This window comes from Sciurus vulgaris (genome assembly GCF_902686455.1).
Source record: "Sciurus vulgaris genome assembly, chromosome: X".
Taxonomy (NCBI): domain Eukaryota; kingdom Metazoa; phylum Chordata; class Mammalia; order Rodentia; family Sciuridae; genus Sciurus; species Sciurus vulgaris.
The window spans coordinates 76,138,322-76,153,962 of record NC_136471.1 but is presented as its reverse complement, the minus strand read 5'-3'; positions in this window follow the sequence as shown (position 1 = coordinate 76,153,962).

Genomic DNA, 15,641 nt, shown 5'->3' with positions numbered 1-15,641 from the left:
ACTCGTTTATTGTGGGAACAGGTATACATTTTATAAGTTGCTTGCCCAATCACAATGTGCACGGGGGATCAGACCACCAGGCTCCTATACAGGTTCCCTTGGTAACACCAGGTCAATTTGGGGCAGTTGTTTATTTTCCTAGGTGGCCAGAGCAGAATGCTCCTCTCTGCAAGTTTACACACTTGAGACATTAACTGCTGTGAGCCAAGAACTAGGATTTCTCCCAACATGTAAAGCAATTAGGTAAAATTTGAGAAGATCATTGTTACTATGGTATGCAGTATATATTTCTTAGTAAACACCATTTACAACTGAAGCTTTCTGAAAGGAAGGCACAACTTTTTTTCCCTAAATGTTTTTAAGATTTAATCTTTTAGTAATATTTTGAAGATTTAATGTGTATTAGCAACTTTCAAACATTGAACATGACTTAACATTTTCTCTTTTATAACACTTTCTACTCTGTGTACTTTAATAGCTAAAAGAGAATAACTTAGAAAATTTTAATGTCTCTGTAAGGTTATCTTTATCCCAGTATGTGGGTAAATTTACAAGTGTATTTTTGGAAAACTTTAAGATAAAATAAACTAATTTTATTAGTGGGGAAAAAAAGGTGTTATGGTTTGGATGTGAGGTGTCCCCCAAAACCTCATGTGTGAGACAATACAAGAAGGCTTAGAGGAGAACTGATTGGATGTGGAGGGGTATCGCCTTAACCTAATCAGTGAAGGAATCCCTGATGGCATTAACTGAGTGGCAGGTGGAGTGTGGCTAGAAGTGGTTCATTGGGGGTGTGGCTATGGGGTACATATTTTGTATCTGGAGAGTGGAGTTTTTCTCCCTCTCTCTGCTTTCTGATCACCATGTGAACTGTTTCCCTCTGCCACACTCTTCTGCCATGATGTCTTGCCTCACTTCAACCCCGAAGAATGGAGCCTGCTATCTCTGGATTGAGACCTCTGAAACCGTGAGTCCCTAAATAAACATTTCCTCCTTTACAGTTGTTCTGATTGGGTCTTTCAGTCACAGCAGTGAAAAAGCTGACTAAAACAAAAGGCTGTTTGAATACTTGAATGTGAAAACTTTTGTATCGTCTTTTTTTTTTTTTAATATATTTCTTTAGATGTTGATAGACCTTTATTTTATTCATTTATTTATATGTGGTGCTGAGAATCAAACCCAGGGCCTCACACATGCTAGGCCAAGTGCTCCACCACTGAGCCACAACCCCAGCCCAACTTTTGTATCTTCTTACTGTCTAGTCAAGGTCCAAGAAATCGCAAGCTGACTTTTGGAAATGAATCAGGAATTTCCCTGTGTGGACAGCAAAAGACAACCAAATGGAGGTTCTCAGAGACCCCTTCCTCCAGCCAGGAGGATTAGGAACAGATGAATCCTGTGGTAGAAGAGGAACACCAGCAGCAGCAGTAACTTAAGACAAGAGGTGGAGCACACTGCAAGGAATGGTGAAGTTGTTGGAACTGAACCTAGACCTGGAAATGAAAATTATTCCCAGCAAGAACAGGTGGAAGGAAATAATAATGAATTTATTTCAGTAGATGAGGATTTCACAGGAAACAAAGAACAAGTGGAAAATGTAAAACATGTTGGAAACAAGATGAGGATGTGAAGAGGAAGAGGAAACGGACCAGGGGAGTGATGATTTCCACCAGTTTAGTAAATGTAGCAGAGAAGATGAACACATACATAGTAACAGTGTCATAAATTCCAGGGGAAGTATGAATCTGCCCATCCATCAACGCTCCTCCCCATTCTATACAAAGACAACAAAAATGGGAAGAAACTTGGACCATGGTTCTAAGGTTTGCTCCTTATTTTTGGGGAAGAAACCATGCAAAGTTTCAGAGTATAGAAGTACCACTGGGATTGTTTCATGTTCAGCAACACCAACAATTTTTGGGAACCTGAGAGCAATCCATGGCCAAAGAAAATAATGAATTAGATCTGTCCAACCTCCTACAGGCATCCAGGAATAACTGAAAGGTTTCAGGTGACATGTACACACACTACTTGAAATGCTTCAATTAACTACTGCCAAAAATAAGGAATTATTTGTCCATAATTGAAAGAATTATAATACACTTATAATTAAAAAAAAAAAAAACAAAAAACAGAGACCCACAAACCATATGCCTAAATATTAAAAGAAGAAAGAAAGAAAAGGACTTACAACACCTATGTCATATCAGAGGTGTTGGTGCACACTTGTAATCCTAGTGACTCCAGAGGCTGAAGCAGGATTGCAATTTAGAGGCCAGCCTTGGTGATTAAGTGAGACCATGTTTAGAAACAAAAAATAAAAATAGGTGGTGATGTATGTCAGTGGTTAAGCTCCTTGGATTCAAACACCAGCCCATCCCCCCCCCAAAAAAAAGAAAACAAGGGCTTAGACACACTTAACACAGTTTTTAATTCTACCATCCTCCCAAGTACCCAATGAGCACATTCCAGATATCTGCTTCATACAATCATCTCCCAATTACTAACTCCCTATGGGACAGGTTAAAACAACCTACGTGACCCACATGTTCACATCCCAAAAGGATTGTGCAGATGTGCCAAAGTGACAATTTGTCAGTCTCAGTGAACTCCAGAGAGCTCATGCCTGCTTACCTTAAATCTACCAATTACAGCTCCACTCAGGAAACCTCCCTGAGTTATACCCTGGACTTGAATAAAACCTTTGGAGTCTGGGTCTCTCTCTGTGTTTATTGCTCCCCATGGGCTGGTTGAATGTACATGTCCTAGAAGATTGCACCCATCCTGATGGCCCTGTAAGGGATGATACCCTCTTCATTTTAGGATTTCAAAGTAATAAAAAACTGTTCCTGTTAGTGTGTGCATTGCCTCCTCACTGTCTTGCCTGACTGAAATACCACAAATTCTCCTGTCCAGAACTCTCCTAGAGAGTGGCTATCTTGGCAGAAATGAAATAGACACATCAGAATTTTCAGACTGACAAGAAGGGGTCCTCAATAATGCTGCCATCTATCTGTCTACAGTGACACTAAGTCTTCCCTCCCTACCATAGCCTTCTTGCTTCTATGGTTCTTCATCCACTCACCCATCCCCCTATGAGCCACCCTCTGGTGTGCAGTGGCAAAGGATTTAATGACTACAACTAAAAGGCAGGAATAACTCATTGTCACCCCTCAGGAGCCCTTGAATTGGTTAGCAAAATAAAGAAATATAAAACGGATATCCCTGTCCTTGGCTCTGTTCAGTGCTAGGGACTTCATGTGACCTTGGCAAATGACTCAGCTGTCATTGCAAACTGGGGGCTGTTGCAAACCCAAATGTGGTCAATTGGGTTGTTCTAGAAGAGAAAATGGTCACAGTTCACCAGAAATGCTCAGATCCTAGGGTGTCTGCTTGGGAGGCTGAGGCAGGAGGATTGCAAGTTCAAAGCCAGCCTCAGCAAAAGTGACGTGCTAAGCAACTCAGTGAGACCGTCTCTAAATAAAATACAAAAAGGGTTGGGGATGTGGCTCACTGGACAAGTGCCCCTGAGTTCAGTACCCGAAACCTGCCCCCGCCAAAAAATGAAATGCTCAGAACAGGGGCCACTTGGAAAATAAGAATTGGCTAAGGAAACATCCAAAGACAATGGGAACCACAAACAGAGGCAACCATTTTGCGGGGGGTGGGGGGCAAGGGACTGAACTCAGGGGCACTCAACCACTGAGCCACATCCCTGGCCCTATTTTGTATTTTATTTAGAGACAGGGTCTCACTGAGTTGCTTAGCACCTTGCCTTTGCTGAGGCTGACTTTGAACTCAGGATCCTCCTGCTTCAGCCTCCCGAGACCCTGGGATTACAGACCTGTGCTACCTCGACAGGCAGAGGCAACCATTAACATCAGGGGCCTCATAGAAGCCCAGGAATTTGTTAGGTGCATTTCCAAATAGAGAAGAAAAAAACTTTTTAACACCATTGAAATATAAGTCATTATACACATTTTACTTAAGAAAACATAAAGGGTGAGTAGAGACTGATTTTTCTGCTATTGGAGGATCTCAGAGGGAGGTTGCTACATAAAGACCCCAAAACCATTCCTATTCCCCATTTCCTTTTTCAACCACAAACAGAATCTAAAAAGTATAAAATCAGGCAAGTAATATTCTAAGAAGTTGTTTTAATATTAAAAGAAAAAAAGATGTAGCTTCAGGCATCTATAAGTCCAAGAGGAAGCAAAAAGAAAAACAAAAAAAGCCTGAGGTGATGCTACATACCTGTAAATGCCAACTACTTCAGAGACTGAGCCAAGATGATCCCAGGTTTGAAGCCAGCCAAGCCAATGTAGAATCTGAAAATAAAATAAAAAAAGGGCTGAAGATGTAGCTCAGCAATAGAGAACTTGCCTACCATGTGTGAGGCCCAGTGTTCAAGCCTGAGTATCAGGGGAAAAAAAAGAAAGTATTTCAAGGGGAAAAAAAAGAAAGTATTTCAATATAAACATAATAAACTGTGCTCATAGATATATAATGTATAACTAAATTATAAATTAATTTTCATAATTGAATCCAATTTAAAATTAAAATTTCTATTCAGGTTTACATATTAAAGAAATTATGTGGCAAAAAGAGTTGCTGATTGGTGTCTGTCTATTATGCAATAGATTTTAATTTTAACCATAGCTCAACTGCACAAACTGACAAAAGTTCCTGGGATTAATCATCCTGGAGCTTGGATTATAGTTCTACCTGGGGCTATCTGTCTCTGATAATCTTAAGATGATACTAAGTACAACATAGAGAAAAAAGGCTATGCATCCCTTTAACACTTGTCTGGCCTAAATTTCCCATAGTTGTACTCATTGCTGTAACTTATTCTATTGGACATAAGGGCACTGAAACAATGAATAAGAAACTTAAAATAATCCTTCAGCACTTACAAATTAACTTGATAAAAGCCCAGGAACTCTCACTTAAAGTAGTGAGTGGGGCCTTTGATCAAATCTTATATGAACTTAGTTATTAAGAGATTTATTATTGCCAGGCACAGTGATGCATACCTATAATCTCAGCAATGTGGGAGGCTGAGGCAGGAGGATCACAAGTTTGAGGCCAGCCTCAGAAACGTAGTGAGGCCCTGAGTAACATAGGGAGACCCTGTCTCAAAATGAAAAATAAAAAGGGCTGGATATGTGGCTCAGTGGTAAAACACCCCTGGGTTCAACTCCCAGTATTGAAAAAAAAAAAAAAAAAACATTAAATTTAAATAAGTATTTTCACCTACAAATGAGGTAGATAAAATCGGATTCCCAGAAACACTCAATTAAAACAGTTAAATGGTTCTATATAAGTTAATAAACTGTTTTGGAGGATTCTCCTCTCCCAGGGCTAAGCAGTTCTCAGAGAAAGTAACAACTGGCCTGTGACAGTGGCTTTCGTATGCACAGCAACCACTGTAGACCCACAACTCCAGCCACCTCCTTTGTTGATTTCTCAAACTCTATTCACTTACCTGCTCTGATCACCCCAAGGTCAAGTATCAAACTACCAAGGACATCCATTATGCTCTAGAGTCTGCTAAAATTATTGAAACTAGCCAACCTAAGCCTACTTTTCTTACTTTACCTGTTCCTTCCCTCAGATATCATGATGGAAGCTCTTGCCTGCATTTCCCTCTTTTTCTATACAACCTGACTGACTACCTTGCTTTCCAAAGTAACCTTGAAGATCAAATCTGGGGTGACATGCCTCACTTCTTGGCATCTGTAAGTATGAAAAACCTGTTTTTTCAATGGCAACCATCTCTCAATCTGGTGGGCTTATCATACCTGCATAATAATAAAATTTATATTTTATTAAAAATTTTTTTCTAGTACTGAGAAATAAAACCATAGTTAAGCTGGCTGTGGTGGAGCATGCCTGTGATCCCAGTGGCTCAGGAGGCTGAGGCAGGAGGACTGTGAGTTCAAAGCCAGCCTCAGCAATTTAGCAAGGCCCTAAGCAACTCAGTGAGACCCTGTCTCTAAATAAAATACAAAAAAGGGCTGGGGATGTGGCTCAGTGATTAAGCACACCTGGAATCAATCCCCAGTTTAAAAAAAAAAAAAAAAACCCAAACAGGGTTAAGGTCATGTGAGGGAAGTGCTCTACTATGTAGTACAAAATTGATATTTATAACATACAATAACCATACAATATGACATAAACATACAGGTAAACCTAATGGTTATAAATTATATTATATAATATCTACTGATTATATAAAAATATTTCACTAAATATACATGATTAACTTCATTATGCATATTAAGTATATTTAATCACATTCCTATGTGATTAAATCAAATTCCTATTACAAAAGTATATAATATTAAGTATTCTATAATATAATGTACATAATATATAATGTAGGTACCACATAATATGAGACACAGCATATTATATACAATTATTATAGATTCTATCATAATTATTATCTGTGGTTCCAAAATGATATATAATACAGTCACATAAATATGATAGTATAATACTGCACTATATTTGTAGTTATTGCATATGACATGCAATATACAATGATTATACATTATATAAAATACAGGGGGCTGGAGTATAGTCCAGTTGGTTGAGTGCTTGCCTAGCATGCACAAGGCCTGGGTTCAGTCCCCAGCACCACCATAAATAAATAAATAAATAAATAAATAAATAAAATCCAGTAGTATGTATTGTATACTTTCATAAATACTGCATGAGATAACTTGTATGTAATAATTTTGTACTAGTATATTAAATATAAAATATTACTAATTTCATATATCATGACATATAGATATGAAATTTGAAAAATGACCTGACATGTAAAATATACAATGACTTGATAAAATGTTATATACTATCAGAATATGTAATTATTTATAGCCACATGGTTAAAAATCTCGGGGTTGGAGATATGGCTCACTATTGCAGACTGATCCAAACACACTTGTGGTCATCTGGAAACCTTCTGACAAATGGGATCAATGGGAAGCACAATTGGAGAGCACCACCCACAACAAGAACCATTGAAATCCTAGGAATATCTTTTTTGCCACCTAGAAATACAACCATTTGAATGATGTGACTTTAAAAAGTGTGTTGGGGGGACATAGAGACTGACTATACTGCTGTGTGTGGGGGGCGGAATTCCAGGGAAAGGAAGCTTCCTAGAGACAGTGTGGGTCCCTTCTGCCTCCCCTGATTCCTCTTTTCAACCCAAAACAGAAACTAAGAATCAGTGCTTTAGGTGGGTGGAAACCTAAAGTACATTTTTTTGGGGTACCAGGGATTGAACTCAGGGGCACTCAGTCACTGAGCCACATCCCCAGCCCTACTTTGTATTTTATTTAGAGACTGATCTTGCTGAGTTGCTTAGTGCCTCTCTGTTGCTGAGGATGGCTTTGAACTTGTGATCCTCCTGCCTCAGTCTCCCAAGCCGCTGGAATTATAGGTGTGTGCCACCATGCCTAAAGTACATTTTTAAAACGGAAAAAGACCACTGCTTAAAGAAACTACAAATCAATGAAAAAAAATAGAAAAGTAAATTTGAACTTAGAACATATCAGGTCCAGGTCTAGCAAGTACAGTGTTAGCCTGAGATTATTTATTAACCTACAAAGAAAAGGCAACATAAAAGAAGACAAAATGAAAAGTAAAAAGTTAAAAACACATATAATTTTTAATATAAATGCATAATAAATTGAGTTCATGAATGAATGAAAACGTAACTAGAGTAAAACAAATTTCCAAATTTGTATCTAATTGGAAATTCAAAATTTATATATGAAGCCAGGTACAATAGTACCTGTGACTTGAGGCTGAGGCAGGAGGATCACAGGTTCCAGGCTAGCCTTAGCAATTTAGCAAGACCCTAAGAAACTTATGGAGACCCTGTCTCAAAAAAAAAATTAAATAAATAAAAAAGACCCAGCGATGTAGTCAGTGATACAGTGTCCTTGAATTCAATCCCCAGTACAAAACAACAATAAGAACAACAACAAACTATACTAACTTGTATACTAAATATTTATATAAGAAAAATGCTGATTGTCTTTTGTGCTTCCACAACACAGATTACAACTTAATACTACTGGTTAACTGAACCAAATGACAAAACTTTATGAGATTAATCATGCTGGAGATCAAAAAGATATATATGGATATTCCACAAAATGTCAATCTGCTGTCTCTAATATAGAGATAATGAAATATAATGTACAAAAAAATGGCTATGCCTGTCTTTAACACTTGCCTTTCCTAAATTTCCCATTGTCATAATACTGCTGTACTATATTCTATATTGGACATAAATAGTATCACACAAAGAATAATAAAAGTTAAAATAAGTCTTTGGCATTTAAAAATTGGCTTGATGAAACTGAAACCCATGAACCCTCAGTTAAAATAGTTTATATGGCTCAATGTAAGTTAAAACATTGAGTCTTCAAGGGTTAAAACTTATTAAACTTATTATATAAAACAATTATTGAAGGGATGATTATCCACACTAATTCTCCATTTGACAGATCACTTTTGTGTGTTTAAATAAGTAAATAAGTAAAGAAAATTAAAGGTGCCAAATGATGGTTACTACAAACTCAATTCCATGATCTATCCATCAAGGCCTTCCTCCCCAATATCTAATATTACTAAAATTACAGCCGGGTGTGGTGGCACACACCTGTAATCCCAGCGACTTGGGGAGGCTAAGACAGGAGGATCATGAGTTCAAAGGCAGCCTCAGAAATTTAGTGAGGGCTTATGCAACTCAGTGACACCCTGTTTCTAAATAAAACACACAAAAAAAGGGCTGGAGATGTGGCTCAGTGATTAAGTGCCCCTGGGTTCAATCCCTGGTACAAAAAAATAAAATAAAATAAAAGATTATTAAAATTGCTTATTCACTTGTGGGTTAGGGTTATTGCTCAGTGGTAGAGTGCTTGCCTAGCATGTGTGAGGACCTGAGTTCAATTTTGAGCACTGCACATAAATGAATGAATAAAATAAAGGTCCATCAACAACTAAAAATATATATATGAAAATAATTTTTTAAGATTACTTATTCACTCAACAGCCAATAAATATCTTCCTCTTATAGAGGAAACTATTCTGTTAAAGTTCCTGTTTTTATATCCTTTTAGAGACAGGTTGCCTCAACCTCCAAAGGACAGAACACACTTTCTGGCTTACTTATGAGGTGTCCTAACACATTTGTCATCATATAAAACATTGCAGAGAAAACCTTAATGACATCTACCTTTGTCAAGGAGAACATACATTAATGACATCCTCTTCCAAGGAGATTCATCTAACATGTATATTACATATACATACATGTCCAATGTATTTCATTAGCATTTTTTGGAATCTGGTGGCTACATATTCTTCATTTATAAATTTTACTTATAAATTAAAATCATGAGTCATTCTGGCAACTGCTTTTAAAAGGAAAACTTTCATAATAAAGGCCTTGGCAATTTTTTTTCTTTTATTTTTTTTGGTATTGGGGATTGAACCAGGGGCACTTAACCACCGAGCTTCTTCCCAGCCCTTTCTTAAAAATTTGAGGAAGGGTCTCACTAAGTTGCTGAGGCTGACCTCAAACTTGCAATCCTTCTGCTTCAGCCTCTGTATTCACTGGGATTACAAATATGGACCACTGTGCCGGTCTGGCAATTTATTCATGTATCCAGGAACTTAAGCACTATCCATCAGCAGCTATGATAGCTATTGCTTCAGGGCTTCGTAAGGGAGAACTTGGACCTCTTGGTCTCATGCCACACACTAAAAAGAACAAGCCAGGCGAGGTGGCATACGCTTGCAATCCCAACCACCAGGAAGGCTGAGGCAGGAGGGTAGCAAATTCAAAGGTAGTCTGGGCAACTTAGCAATATCCTGTATCAAAATAAAAAACAAATAAAAAGGGTTGGGGGTGTTGCAGAGTGCTTGAGCATACCTGGGTTTAATCCCCAGTACCACAAAATTAAAAAAAAAAAAAAAAAAAAAAAAGGTATCATAGACCCTGAGCCTTTGACCCTCCATACCCTGTTGCCCTTATGCTTTGGACATGGAAACAGCACCCCAGAAATGTGGAATGGCCAATGGCCAATGAGACCTCCTACAGACAGGATAGTGTCAAACCTGTGTCCTCTGATACATTCCACCGGCATGAGAGGGCAGCTCTCCCTTGCCTGATGCCATGATACTGGATATTGTTGCCCTTCCCAGATCCCTAGACCACCAGGCCAACAAACCCCTTGGGACTAATGACAGAACAGAAATATGAGTTCAGAGACTACACAAAGGGCACCTGTACCATCAGACACAATGGATGGCTCACAAGAAATAACACAGTGTGTTGAACATCAGGTAGTTCTCTTAGGGTGCCCAGATCAACAAATGGTCCCATGTGCACAGTTATTATAAACTATTGGGTTGGTATCTAAGTGTCCCCTTAAAGGTTTAAAAAACAAAAGGCTCTTGGAGTCTCCTGCCTCACAGATACCCAAAACTAAAGCAAATTCACCTGAGAACCCACATATTCTAAGGCCACAAAACAAGGCATTAAAAGAACATTCCTTACCTCCTCAGGGTTTACAGACATTATTGACAGTAACCAGTTTCACTTCTCAGAATAAACAATACTGTACTCTTAAAAAGATATTCAATACAGTCTTCATGTCCTGGTTAGGTCCTAGAAAGCTAGCTATATTCAGAGAATTAATGGTCTCAAATAACTTCAAATTCAAATCAGGCAAATAGCCCCTTCAGTGGGTCTCCATCTTCCTGCAGGCATTGAGCTCTCTTAATTCAGACCTGATTCAAACCCCCACCAATGTTAAAAACTTTCCCATGACCCTTTCCTATATTTTAAGGGGCCTCTCTCTTCTCCCCACCTTCCATTCTCTCTATGTCTGGATTCATTATACATGAGACACTTAATACAGCTTCCCATTGTTTTTCTCTTACCCTGATCATATGAGAGCTGGAGGCCAGATTTGAGGATGTGAAATCTCCTAGAACCCATTAACCATAGATTGCCTCATGGGCCGGGCAGCTGCTCATCTGAAATGGCATCCATTTGGACCTAAACTTCCATATTCCCTGAAAAAAAGCTTGTCAGGGGATTAATATCTGAAATACATAAAAGAATTAAGAAACAAAAACAAACAAACAAAAAAACCTAACACCAAAACAAACCCAAATAACCCAAACTATAAATGGGCAAGTGATCTAAACAGACATTTCTCAAAAGAAAATACAAATGGCCAATAGATATATGAGGAAAATGTTTAACATCCTTACCAATCATGCAAATGCAAATGAAAACTATACTAATTTCATCTCATTCCAGTTGGAATGGCAATCATCAAGAATACAAATAATATTAATTGCTGGCAAGGATCTAAGGAAAAGGTACACTTATAGATTGTTGGCCAGATCGCAAATTGGCATAAACAATTTGGAATGTAGTATGGGGATTTCTTAAAAGGGAAGAAATGGAACCACCATATGACTCAGTTACCTACTCCTTGATATCTGTCAAAAGGAACTAAAATCAATATACTATAATGATACATGCATATCAATGTTTATAGCAATCCAGTTCACAATAACCAAGTTATGGAACCAGCTTAGGTGACCATAAACAGAGAAATGGATAAAGAAGATGAGGTGTATGCATACAATGGAACTTTATTCAACCATTAAGAAAAATGAAATTATGTAATTTGCTGGTAAATGGATGGAGCAGAGAACATAATGCTAGGTGAAATAAGCCAGTTTCAGAAAATCAAAGGTCTAATGTTTTCTCATGTAGAAGCTAGAGAGAGAAAAATAAATAAAAAATGGGATCTCATGAAAATAGAAGACCAATAGAGTAGAGGAAGGGGATTGAGAAGGAGGGAGGAGGGAAGACCACAGGAAAATAATGTATAACAAAATCTACCAAATTATGTTATATCAAAGTATGAACATGCCATGATGAATCCCACTTATGTATATAATTATAATGCACTAATTAAAATGATAATAATAGAAAAGAGATCAGTTGAATATAGCTAACAGATTGGGAGAGGGAATAAGAGAGGAAAAGGGAAGGTACTAAGGAATGAGATTGATCGAATAATGTTAGGTATATATACAGATATGGCATAATTAATCCCACTGCTATGTATAATAATAAAGTATGTATAATAATAAAGCAGCAATTTTTTCAAAAAGTTTTTGAGGTATACTTCCCAACCATTATGATGACTGTTGGCCTAGTTACTATCAATTGGTTTGGATTCTACAACTGGTTTGCAACTTAGGGGCCCAAATTTCTATAAGCAACCCATTGTTTCAATCAGATATGGCAAATGCCAAGGCTCATATGCCATTAAGACCAGCTAAGGAAGGCCCTTTGACACAAAACCACCATCATGCCTGACCCCAACCAAACCAAGAACTTACACAAAAAGCCCATAGCAGGTTGCCAAATTAGAGGGCTAATGTAAGATATCTAACTTCAGTCTTTTTTTTTTTTTTCAGTGCTGGGCATTGAACCCAGAGCCTTATGCTTGCAACGCAAGCACTCTACCAACTGAGCTATCTCCCCAGTCCTAAACTCAGTCTTGATACTATGATTTGCAGGCAATCTGGCATTCTATTAAGAACCTACCTCCAAATCAGACTATGTGATTTAAAAACTGTTTACAGTCAGGTGCAGTGGTGCATGCCTGTAATCCCAGTGACTCAGAAGACTGTGCAAGAGGATCTCAACATCAAGGACAATCTGGGCAATGTAGTGACACACTGTCTCAAAAATAAAAAAATAAAAAGGGTTGGGGATATAACTCAGTGGTAGAGTGCCCCTGGGTTGAATATTCACTATCATTTACATTTCTCTAATTACTAGAGATGTTGAAAACTTTTTCATATATTTATTAATCACCTGTATGTCTTCTGTAAATGTCTGTCCAGTTCCTTGGCCCATTTATTGATTGGGTTCTTTGAATTTTGGTTGTAAAGTTTTGTAAGTTCTTTATAAATTTTGGAGATTAGTGCTTTATCTGAAATGCATGTGGAAAAGATTTTCTCCCACTCTGTGGGCTCTCTTTTCAAATTACTGATTGTATCCTTTGCTGAGAAAAAGCTTTTTAGTTTGAATCCATCCCATTTATTGATTCTTGCTTTGATTTCTTGTGCTTTGGGAGTCTTGTTAAGGAACTCTGATCCTAAGCCAACAGGATGAAGATTCGAGCCTACTTTGTCTTCTATTAGGTGCGGGGTCTCTGGTCTAATTCCTAAGTCCTTGATCCATTTTGAGTTGAGTTTTGTGCAGGGTGAGAGATAGGGGTTTACTTTCATTTTACTGCATATGGATTTCCAGTTTTCCCAGCACCATTTGTTGAAGAGGCTATCTTTTCTCCATTGTAAGTTTTTGGCTCCTTTGTCTAGTATGAGGTAACTGTATTTTTGTGGGTTTCTCTCTTGTCTTCTACTCTGTACCATTGGTTTACCTATCTATTTTGGTGCCAATACCATGCTGTTTTTGTTACTATTGCTCTGTACTATCATAAAACACCCAATCAACCAAACAAATGAAAACCTATGGCAAATCTGTTTGCAATCACTCATTTCATCACCATCTAGGGTGATGCCTAGGCTTTGTCACCTCTACATGGGGATTTAATAGCTCCGTGGAGGTCTGAAAAGGATGCAAATATTACCTTTGCTCACTGTGTATCCACAAGCTCCTTGAATTAAAAGATATTTGGAAGCCAAGCTCCCAGGACCAATGTTGCCTTCAAATTTATAAGCAGCTCAAACATATTTTAATATCATAAAATCACACAAAAAAGACCCCTCTTACCTTAAGTGGGTATCCACTTGTATATTGCAATAACCCTGATGATATTAACCAGCCCAAGAGCTCACTGTTGAAGATGACTTTGCACAATGCACCAGATATACCTTTATCCTGGACATGAACACTGGCCCCCAGAAAGGTCCTTGGACTGCCTCTCCTAAGACAAAATTGGACACATGACATTTTTGAAATTTTCTCACTTTAACATTAAGGATTCTATAACGTTTTCTGAGATCACATTTGCTTACCCATAACCTAGGCATAATCAATACTCAGCCAAAACATATACCAGTGCACTTCCACGCTTAAAAGGAAATCTGGGAGAATGTACTACTATTAATAAAACGTCAAGAATTCAAGAGGAAGGCAGCTAGGATTATCAGCTTGACCCCCTGAAAAGAGGACCAGTCACTCCCTTGTGACTTCCCCTTCCCTAACTCTAATGCCTAGCTTTCCACCATGACCCCTTTGTTTTTTTTTTTTTTTTTTTGGGTGCTGGGGATCGAACCCAGGGTCTTGTACTTACAAAGCAAGAACTCTACCGATTGAGCTATCTCCCCAGTGCCCCACCAAGACCTCTTGACACACAAATCCAACCGCTACCACAATTATTCCTTTTTCTTGATTACACTAATATGACTAATAATTACATATACTTTACAATCTTATCAGTTCATATGCTCTATCAATATAACTGTCACACTTACCACCTTGACCACAGAAAGACACTAAGATATTATTGTAGAATATACATAATAAAACTTCAATACCAAAAAGATATTGATAAGGATCCCAGAAATTTTAGATATATTTCCTTGGCTAATGCCATGTAAATGTGAAACACAGTTAAGAAGCAGCCTGCAAAGACTTACTGCAGTTCCTCCTATTTACTGTCATATTCAAATGTTTTCCATGCTGTTTAGTAGAAAATATGCCTTAATCCATGAAGGGGTTCTCTTGCATCACCCCAACATTTCTCTAAAATGTGGTCAAAGCATCTCCGGGCCAGTTGTGTGAGCCATATCCTTTTGTTTTCTGTATTCTTAAGCTTCAATATCTCTAGCTCTGCTGACCTTGGAGGATTTACTCCTCTCAGGGTGTGCCAGATCCCAGGGACACTCAATGACTGGCCTATGACTGTGACTATCATATTGTACAGCAAGCATTCCAGAGCCCACAACCCCAGCCACCTACTTTAGTGGCCTCTCACACTCTGGGTCACTATTCACCAGCCCCATCACCCCGGGGCCAGTTCCCAGAAAGACAGGGCCAGTCCTTATGCCCTCAAACCTGTTGAAATTACAAACTCTAAGGAATCCTACTCCTTCTTATTCTGCCTTGCCTGTTCCTTCCCCTCCAGACCACAATAAAAGCTCCTGCTCACATGGTCCCTCTCTCCATTTGCTTGTTGTGAATGATACTGGTACTTTGCCAACTGATTCCCCATGGGGTAGCTTGCCCTCCCTTCTTTAGATCTGTTAGTATAAACAATGTCTTCTGAGTGGCAATCATCTCTGGATAATCCCCATTACCAAAAGGTAATAAAACCTATATTTTAGAACAATTGTTGCAGGGAGCGGGGTGGTTTGGCCACAGACTGGGGTGATAGGCTGCTAGACTCCTCTTGGCTCACTAAGAGTGCAGGTGTGCCCTGGAGGCAGTGGTATGCTGTCAGGCTGCGGCTGCTGCATGCCTGCACTGTGGCTGCAAATGCTGTTTGTTGCTGTGGATTCCTCCCCTGAATGCAGAACTTGAATGCTGAGTCTCCCCAGGTTATGGT